Source organism: Molossus molossus, unplaced genomic scaffold (genome assembly GCF_014108415.1).
Source record: "Molossus molossus isolate mMolMol1 unplaced genomic scaffold, mMolMol1.p scaffold_m16_p_4, whole genome shotgun sequence".
NCBI classification, from domain to species: Eukaryota; Metazoa; Chordata; class Mammalia; order Chiroptera; family Molossidae; genus Molossus; species Molossus molossus.
This window is the reverse complement of record NW_023425377.1, coordinates 47,891,078-47,901,413: the sequence shown is the minus strand read 5'-3', so window position 1 is coordinate 47,901,413 and position 10,336 is coordinate 47,891,078.

Below are 10,336 nucleotides of genomic sequence, written 5' to 3'. Positions count from 1 at the left end.
CGTTCCTCTCCCTTTCTGTTTAAACTTGCCTATTGTTTTTCTATAGCATGCTTGTCTTGAATTGCAATTCTCTGGTAAAATAACTGGCTATTTTATTTTTTAGCACAAGGCAAAGTAAGAGTGAAATTGTCTCAGGGTGTATGATATTTAAACAGATCCAACATAAGACATCAGAGGGCCCATTCAAGATTAATTGTGGAGGCAGTGGAAAGACAGGGGGAGGTGGTCAAGCCAGGCTCTTTCTGAGACATGGGGATTCTGCAAGCACCCAGGAGTATCCAATCAACTCCTTGTCTGCCTCTTACCCAGAATTATCTTTGTTATTTGCAGCAAAGTATCCTAAGTAAGACAGGCAGGAAGGCCCTTTTTTTTGGCGGGGGGGGGGGGGGGGGGGGGGGGGGGGTTAATCCTCATCAGAGGATATTTTTCTCATTGAATTTTATTTTATTTATTTATTTATTTATTTATTTGTTTATTTATTTATTTCCCCCATTGAATTTTAGAGAGAGAGGAAGGGAGGGAAGGGGGAGAGAGAGAGAGAAACATCAGTGTGGAAAAGACACATCAATTGGTTGCCTCCTGTATGTGCCCCGACTGGGGTGAAATTGAATCTGCCACCCATCCTGGTATGTGCCCTTGACAGGGAATCTAACCTGTGACCATTCCCTCTAAGTGTGGGCCAACCCTCTTACCACTGAGTCACACAGGCCAGGATGGGAGGTCTTTTAGGATAAACCATTAGAGAGAGGCAGTGACCAGAAGGTGCCACAAACAAGTGGCCAGATTGAGAGCAGTCATGGAGCTGCAATAAACAGGACTTGGCAATTGATAGGGGCCAAGAGGGGAAGGTGTTATGTATAACTCTCAGGTCTTGCTCTTCAGTCCATTTTCCACCTACATCCAAAGTGATCTTTTTATGTATGTATGTATGTATGTATGTATGTATTTATATTTGTTAATCCTTAACCTAGGATATTTTTCCATTGATTTTCAGATAGAGTGGAAAGAAAAGAGGGAGAGAGAGAAACATCATTGTGAAAGAGACACATCAATTGGTTGCCTCCCACACAACCCCGATCAGGGCTAGAGATGGAACATTCAACCCAGGTACATACCCTTGACCAGGAATCGAACCCATGACCCTTCAGTCCAAGGACTGACTCTCTAACTGTTGAACCAAACCAGCCAGGGCCAAAGCAATCATTTTTTTTTTTTTAATCTTCACCTGAGGATACTTTTCTATTTATCTTCAGACAGAGTGGGAGGGAGAGAAGGGGAGAGAGAGAGAGAAAAACATTGGCATGAGAGGGACACATCAACTGGTTGCCTGCCGCAGGACCCTGACCAGGGCCTGGGACGATCCGCAGCCGAGGTTCATGCCCTTGGCCAGAATTGAACCAGAGACCCATCGGTCCACGGGCCATCGCTCTACTGCTGAGCCTAACTGGCCAGGGCGAAAATGATCTTTTTTAAAGGGGAAGCTGCCACCCGCCATCTGAGATATATATTTCTAGGAATTTATCCTACAAACATAATTGCACGTGCGCAAAACAAAAAACGAATCTTTGAACAATCCCTGCAGTATTGTACAAAAAGATGAAATGTACTAATTATCCTTGGGTAACCGATTACTTTATTTAAAGGAATGGTACAAATGAAAGAACATAAGTAGATGATTTGGTACAACTTATAGAAAAGGTAAAGGTAACCCTCATGGGCTCATACTGCTTTGGTGACCAGGAAAGTCACCCTGTGGCTATGGGAAGCCAGCCTAAGGCTTAGCTCTCATCACTGTCTCCCAGGGTGTGCTTGTCAAAGAGATGCTCTGTCATGCCACATTCAGGGACTCCCAACCTGTCCAAGCTGGTTATGTGGTCACCCAATTCTTTGATGGATTTTGCTGCTTATTCAGGTAATGTGTCTCAATGAAGTCACACAAATGGAGGTCATTTTTGTCAGTGGCCAGTTTGTGCAATGCCAGTAGTAACTAATTCACATTTTTTTTCCAAGTGTAACGCACATTCCATTGCATTCAGCCCATTCTCCCAGTCGTCACGGTCTGGTTTCTTGATATCCTGCAGGAACATTTGGCTACCTCATTGGTTCTGCAGCTTCATCAGTTTCTCAGCATGTTCCCTCTCCTCATGATATCGTTGAAGAAAATATTTGTCCAAGTTCTTCAAAGCCACATCATCTTGGTCAAAGTAGTAAGACATAAATGTAGAAGGTGTAGAGCTCCAGGTTGATTTGGTAATTCATGGTGGCCTCCGAGTCCTGGTGGTAGTTCCAGTGCACCTGAGAGGGAGACACAGTTGTCTGGGTGGGTGGCGGGGGCCTTGGGGCATCTTAGGGCGCTGTGAGGAGAGGAGGAGGGCTGGATCTAAGTGGCTCACTGGGATGGGGGACAAGCGCTAGGTCTGTCTAAGCACTCTTGCAGCAGGAAACCACGGCAACTCTTAGCCAAAAGACTGTCTTGCACCAATTATCCTGAGTAGGGACTGATTCATAAAATTTGGTCCTTTCTAGTACAGAAATACTATGTAGCTATTTTTTAAAAAGTATGTGGATGCTCTTTCTGCACTGATATAAACAATCTCCAAGATACATTGTTAAATAAAAAAAGGGAAGTGCATCCCTGGCTGGTGTGGCTCAGTTGGTTAAGCGTCCAGAGGTTGCTGGTTGGATTCCCAATCAAGACACATGCTAGGGTTGTGGGCTTGATCCCCAGTAGGGGGTGTGCAGGAGGCAGCTGATTGGTTTCTCTCTCATTAATGTTTCTCTCTCTCTCCCTCTCCCTTCTTCCCTCTAAAATCAATAAAAACATTTTTTTTAAATCCTCACCCAAGGATATTTTTCCATTGATTTTCAGATAGAGAGGGAGGGAGAGAGGAAGGGAGGGAGGGAGGAAGAGAAAGGATGATGAGGGAAACATCAGTTGGCTGCCTCCTGCATGCCCCCTACTGGGTATGGAGCCCTGGGCATGTGACCTAGCCAGGAATTGAACCAGGGACCCCCTGGTGCATAGGTTGATGCTCAATCCCTGAGCCACACTGGCCTGGCTAAAATAATAATCTATGCCACTAAGTTGGGAGTGATTTTTTGTTTGTCTGTTTTTACACAGAAATAGTTTCCTGGAATAATTAGTTGTATGCCCAGAAAGAGAGTATTATTGGTAATGTTTGGTGAATAACACTAACAACTACTACCACAGATGGATTTGCCTCTATACACATGGACTTCCTCTGGAAGGACATGTGAGACCCAGGAACATTGGTTGCTTCTAGGAAGTGAGAATTAGGCGTACAGGCACTTTTATATTATATACCCTGTTGGACTTTTAATCTTGTATCACAAGACTGTATAGCTTATTTTAAAAACAATCAACCTGATCTTGTCACTCTCCTATTCAGAACCCTCCAGTGGCTTCCTGGGGATGGGCATCCTCTAAGATAGCCCCAGTAACACCCTCCTCCTTGGTATTCCCCTTGTGACTCCTTTGTATGTGACTCCCTCCCTTGAGCATGGTCTGGACCCAATAATTAACTTTTTTTTTTTTTTTAAATCTTCACCCAAGGATACTTTTTCCATTTTTTATCTTCAGATAGAGTGGAGGAGAGAGAGAGAAACATCGTCGAGAGAGAAACATCGTCGAGAAACATCGATTGGTTGCCTCCTGCATGACCCTGATCCACAATCGAGGTAGATACCCTTGACCAGAATGAAATCCACAACTCTTTGGTCCATGGGCCAACGCTCTACTGCTGAGCCAAACCAACCAGGGCCAATAATTAACTTTATTTATTTATTTATTTGGTATGTGCCCCTAGCGGGAACTGAACCCGGGACTCTCTGGTCCATAGGCTGACACTCCAACCGCTGAGCCAAACCAGCCGGGGCCAATAATTAACTTTAAAAAATATATTTATTTTCCTTTACTGATTTGAGAGAGAGAGAGAAAGTGAGAAGGAGAGGGAGACAGAAACATTGATGAGAGAGAACATCGACCTGCCACCTCCTGCGTGCCCTCACCGGGGATCAGGCCCACAACCTGGGCTTGTGTCCTGACCGGGAATTGAACTGGTGACCTCTTGGTGCATGGGTTGATGCTCAACTACTGAGCCACAGCGACCAGACAATAATTAACTTTTAATAAAAAGAATGCAGCAAACGTGCTGGAATGTCATCTCGAAGATTAGGTCACTAAAAGGCTGTGGCTTCCATTTTCGGTACCTACCCTCACTCCCTCACTGGCTCACTCTGAGGGAAGCCAGCAGCCATGTTGTGACCTGCCCTGTGGAGAGGCCCACATGGCACGGAACTAAGGTCTCCAACCAACAACCAAGAATGACCTGAGGCCCACAGCCTTGTGAATGAACTTGGAAGTGGATCCTACCCCAGTCAAGATGACTGCAGCCTCATGAGAGATTAATCCAGAGGCACCCAGTTAAAGAGTGCCCAGATTCTTCCTCTTTTTTTTTTTTTTTTTTTTAATTCTCACCTGAGGATTTTTTCCATTGATTTTTTAAAAAGATGTTTTTATTGTTTTTTTTCAGAGAGAGAGGAAGGGAAAGAGAGATAGAAACATTGATGTGAGAGAGAAGCATCGATTGGCTGCCTCCTGCATGCCTCCTAGGGAGGATCAAACTTGTAAACCCAGCATGTGCCCTGATCAGGAATTGAACTGGGATCTCTCAGTCCATGGGACGATGCCCAATCCACTGAGCCACACCTGCTGGGCTCCACTGATTTTTGAGAGAAGGAGAGAGAAAAAGAGAGAGAAGCATCAATGTGAGAGAGACACATTGATTGGTTGCCTCCTGCACATGATCTGACTGGGTGACCAGGGCCGGGGATCAAACCTGTAACCCAGATATGTGCCCTTGACATGAACCTGAGACCCTTCAGTGCTCGGGCTGATGCGCTAACTGCTAAACCACACCAGCCAGGGCATCACTGCCCAGGTTCTTTAAAAAAAAATTTTTTTTCCTTTATTGATTTTAGAAAGAGAGGGAGAGAGAGATAGGAACATCTATGAGAGAGAACATCAATCGGCCGCCTCCTGAATGACCCCCACTGGGGATTTGGCTCACAACCTGGGCATGTGCCCTGCCTGGGAATTAAACTGGGACCCCTTGGTGTATGGGTTGATGCTCAACCACTGAGCCACACTGGCTGGGCCTAAACTTGTCTTTCATTAGGCAGTTCTGTCACCTTTTGAAAACTATGCCGCAAGTCTCTGCTAGAGAAGACTGGGATTTGTGTGTGTCTGTGTATGTCCAGGCACAGTGAGCAGGAAATTGATGGTTTCCCACTTCTCATCCCATAGACCCAGACCCCAGTTGTAGAAGACAGAAGCCAGGGCAAGGAGATGGTATCTTTCTGCTCTGGTCCAAACCAATTGCAGAGACCCAGATATACAGGGAAGGCTGGCCCAGATGTATAGAAATTGCTGAGAAGGGGAATGTGTTCACATGAGAAAGTTTCTTTGTAAACTTCTCTAGATTGAGCCCCAACCTTATGCCAGGTTCTGCACTTTCACATGCATTCCCTTTCAAACATCTCAACAATTCTGCCAGACAGTGTGAGTGCCCATCCTTCTAAAGAGGTGTGGCAATTAAGGTTCAGAGAGGCTGAGTCCCTGGCACATGGTCATGCTGAGGTCAGTGGCCAAAACAGGATTTGAAGATTTCCTGATTGAAGTTTATTGCTGTTTCTTCCCACCAGTTCCTGCTTCCAAGGTCATTATTTTCCCATTCTTTAAGCTATTGATTTATGGAACTGATCAGAAGGGGTTTTGTTTTGTTTTAGGAACTTCCTGATAACAATGTATAAATTCTTGCATCGGTTAGGACTTTGGGTTGCAACTAAAACTGGCTTAGGTAAAAAAGGAAATGTATTGGTTCAAGTAACTGAAAAGTATAGGTGGTAGTTCTGACTTCAAGGGTCTTGGGACCCCAAGTCTCAAATGGTGTCACTCAAAATTTGTCTTTCCAATACCGACTCTGCTTTTTTTCTTTTTAAAAATATGTTTTATTGATTTTTCAGAGAGAGAGAGAGAGGAAGCGAGAGAGAGAGTGAGACAGACAGAAACACCTATGTGAGAGAGAAACTGAGCAGCTGCCTCCTGCATGCCCCCAATTGGAGATCGAACCTGCAACCCCAGCATGTGCCCAGATGGGGAATTGAACCGGGACCTCTCAGTCCATGGGACAATGCTCAATCCATTGAGCCACACCAGCTGGGCTCTGATTCTGCTTTTAACCTGTGTTGTCTTTGCTGTCAGCCAGGTTTTCTCTCTGAGGTATTAGAGACAGCTGCCAGCAGTGCCAAACTCACGTCTTACCAATGTGGCAACTTATATAAAAAGACAAAACCTTGCCCTGGATGGTTTGGCTCAGTGGTTAGGGTTTTGGCCCTCAGACTGAAGGATCATGGGTTCGATTCCCATTTCAAAGGCATCTATCTGGGCTGTGAGTTCGATCCCTGGCCTTGGTTGGGGTCATGCAGGAGGAAGCCAATCACTGTTTCTATCTCTCTCTCCCTTCCATTCTAAAAAATCAATAAAAACACATTTTTAAAAAATTTGAAAGAAAATTGCTGATATAAGCCAGTTATAAAGCCCTCCTACCTTTACCAGAGATTGGCTTAGGGGTGTCAGATGACCCAGCTCTGGCCAATGAGCCATGAGGGGAGGACTGCTTGGGATTTTTGTAAGGATATTTTCCTTATTTCTAAGGATTTACTGGAAGGGAAGGTTCTTTTTCTTACTGGGGTTTTGTGATTTCTGTAACTGTGGCAGCCATATATTGACTATGAAGGAGTCAGCTTGGAGGTTTTTACATTAAGGATCATAGAAAAGAAAAAAGGAAGAGCCCTGGCCAGTGTGACTCAGTGGTTAGAGCATTGGCCAGCACACCGAAGAGTCTCAGGTTCAATTCCCAGTCAAGGGCACATACCTGGGTTTCAGGTTTGATCCCTAGCCCAGTGGGGTCATGCAGGAGGCAACCAATCAGTGTGTATCTCTCTCACATCAATGTTTCTCTCTCTCTTTCTCTGCTCCTTCCCCTCTCTCTAAAAATTAATGGAAAAAATATCCTCAAGTGAGGATTAACAAAAGAATAATAAGAAGAAATAACTTGGATTCTTTTTTCTTTTCTTGATTGATTTTATAGAGAGAGGAAGGGAGAAGAAGAGAAAGAGAAACATTGATCAAAGAGAACATCAACTGGCTGCCTCCCAGTGGGGATTTGGCCCACAACCTGGGCATATGCCCTGACTGAGAATTGAACCAGTGACCTCTTGGTGCATGGGTTGATGCTCAACCCCTGAGTCACACTGGCTGGGCATAACTTGGATTCTTGATGACATTGTTAAACCACTGAAAGCACTATTCCTAGAACCCCTCTACTCTAGATCTCTTGTGATGTGAAATGATGAATTTAAATGTCCTTACTGCTTACTTGGTTTTTCAAAGGCATCTTGACAAGTCTTGTAACAAGGACAATCTGGTCAGGGGGCACAGCTGGTGCAGGGCCAGACCTCCAACTCTTCTTATTATCCTGTGTAGCCTGCTCAGGATTCATAATTCTTGGATAGAGCACCTACTGGCCAAGTTCAGGTCTATTTTTTAAATAAAAAACAAAATTCAATTGAGTTCATTTGAAGAGCTAATTGTTTTCATTAAGCAATTCATGAATTGAGCAGCATGCCATCTAGCAACTAGAAGTATGCTCCAAGGGACTGTACAAAATGGAAGAATTTATAGGAAAGAGGGTGGGGAAAGGAAGCTATTAGTGAAAGAAAAGAACAAATTAATTTTGAGCCTGGACATCTTTTCTCTGGGGGGAAAAAGGGTAAGGGCTTTTATTATGGAGATTGTATCTTCTTTCTATGAGGGATATGAGGGCCTATTAGACAGGTAACCTTTCTGGTGCTTGATCGAAAAATTCCAGACTGGTTGATTAAGATTACTTCTGGGAGAGGATGAAACTGCAATTACATCAGGTATTAAATCTAGGCTTGGTATCATGGGCTTTTATTTTAGCACAAGTGAAACCATTTGGGGCCTATGGTTATGTGTGTGTGTGTGTGTGTGTGTGTGTGTGTGTGTGTGTGTGTTAAACAGGTCCCTCTGGCTTTGCTATAGTAGGAAGAGGGTGATTTGATCCATTAGCTTCCACAGTGGAAGATGGTCATTAGAAATTACCCTTGTGATATTCCAAAATGGCGGCAGAGTGAATGGAAGCTACACAGACCATCTTCCAGGACCAAACCAGAATTACAACTAAAATAAAGACAAATCGATGGGAAAAACCAACGGAAAAGCGGCTTGTGAGGATTATATAACCAGGGACACTGACTTGATCCTGGTAGGATTGTGGAGGTATGAGAGGGGGGCTGGGAGCCCACAGGCAGCAGGGGCCTTAGCTGTGAGCAGCGTCCTTGGGATTATGCTCCAAAGCAGCTCCACAGCGCAGAGACCGGACAGACACTAAAAAAGCCACAGCCACTCACCTTGGGCTCTGGCAGAGGTAGGGCAGACTGGACTGGAACTGTGTGGGGACACTTGGGATTTGGAGGGGGCTCAGAGCCACGCAGGGACCAGGCCATTTTACTCCTTCCCAGGGCTCTGGGGAGAGGCAATGGCCCCTCCCTTGGAAATTCAACCCCACCCTGTGGGCCATTGAAATGCAAATTGAGGCTGATTAACAACCAGCATCTGCCCCACCCTCAGGAAATCCCCTTATGCTGAGCACCTGAGGGAGTTTTTCATTCAATTGAGAACCCAAGGCTCTTCAAGTAACCACCACTGATAGCCTCCAGGCAAAAAGCTAGAGGACAACGGTACCATTCCTGGGCTAGCAACTCTAACCAGGAAGGTAAGACTTGACAGTGGTGTTTAACGTGGGTCCTCACTTGCTCATTCAAACCCAGGAGAGGGAGCCACAAACAGCAGAACACCAACACCCACAGGAAAAATTTGGCAGGCTTCAAAGCCCACTGTGATAGCCAAAATGGTGAAACACAGAAACAAAAGCCAAATGAAAGAACAAGATACCTCTACCGAAGATGAGATAAATGTGGAGCAGTTAAGCAAGTTAACAGAGCAGCAGTTCAGAGCCATGATCTTGAGGAAGCTCAGCAGCATGAGTAAGGATATAGAGATGTTGAAAATCAACCAATTGGAAATTAAAACCCCCCAAGAAGAATTGAAGAATGACATATCAGAAATAAAGAACACATTGGAAGGTCGAAACAGCAGAGTAGAGGAAGCTAAGAACCGGATCAGTGAATTAGAAGACAGGGTAGAAAAAATATCAACCAATCAGAAAACCAAAAGGAAAAAACTGATGAAAAAAACAGGAAGACAGCTTAAGATAACTGTGGGACAACTGAAAACATAATAATATTCTCATCATAGGAGTCCCCGAAGAAGAAGAAAATGAGCAAGGGTTAGAGAATATATTCGAAGAAATAGTGACAGAAAACTTCCCTAGTTTGGTAAAAAAAAAAAAAAGAAGGCGTTCAAGTTCAAGAAGCACAGAGAGCCCCAAGTAGGAAGAACCCAAATAGGCCCACACCAAAACACATAGTAATTAAAATGCCAAAAATTAAAGACAAAGAAAGAATCCTAAAAGCAGCAAGAGATAAGCAACAGGTTACCTACAAAGGAACCCCCATAAGGCTATCAGCTGACTTCTCAAAAGAAACACTACAGGCCAGAAGGGAATGGCACGAAGTAATCAAGGTCATAAAAAAACAAGGATCTGAATCTAAGACTACTCTACCCAGCAAGGCTGTCGTTCAAAATAGAAGGTCAAATAAAGAGCTTCCTAGACAAAAAAAGGCTAAGGGAATACATTAGCACCAAACCAGCACTGCATGAAATGTTAAAAGGACTGCTGTAATTAGTAGAAGAAATAGAAAGAAAAATATAACCAAACTAAACAAAAATGGCAATAAATAATTACATATCAATAATCACCTTAAATGTAAATGGACTGAATGCTCTGATAAAAAGACACAGAGTAGCTGATTAGATAAGAAAGCATGACTCATCTCTATGTTGTTTACAAGAGACCCACCTCACAACAAAAGACTTACATAGGTTGAAAGTGAAGGGATGGAAAAAAAATCTTCCAAGCAAATGGAAAGGAATAAAAAGCTGGGGTAGCGATACTCATATCTGATAAAATAGGTTTCAAAACGAAGTCCATAACTAGAGACAAAAAAAGCCACTACATAATATTGAAAGGATCTATCCAACAGGAAGATATAACCTTGATAAACATATATGCACTCAATATAAGAGCACCAAAATATATTACAAATCTTC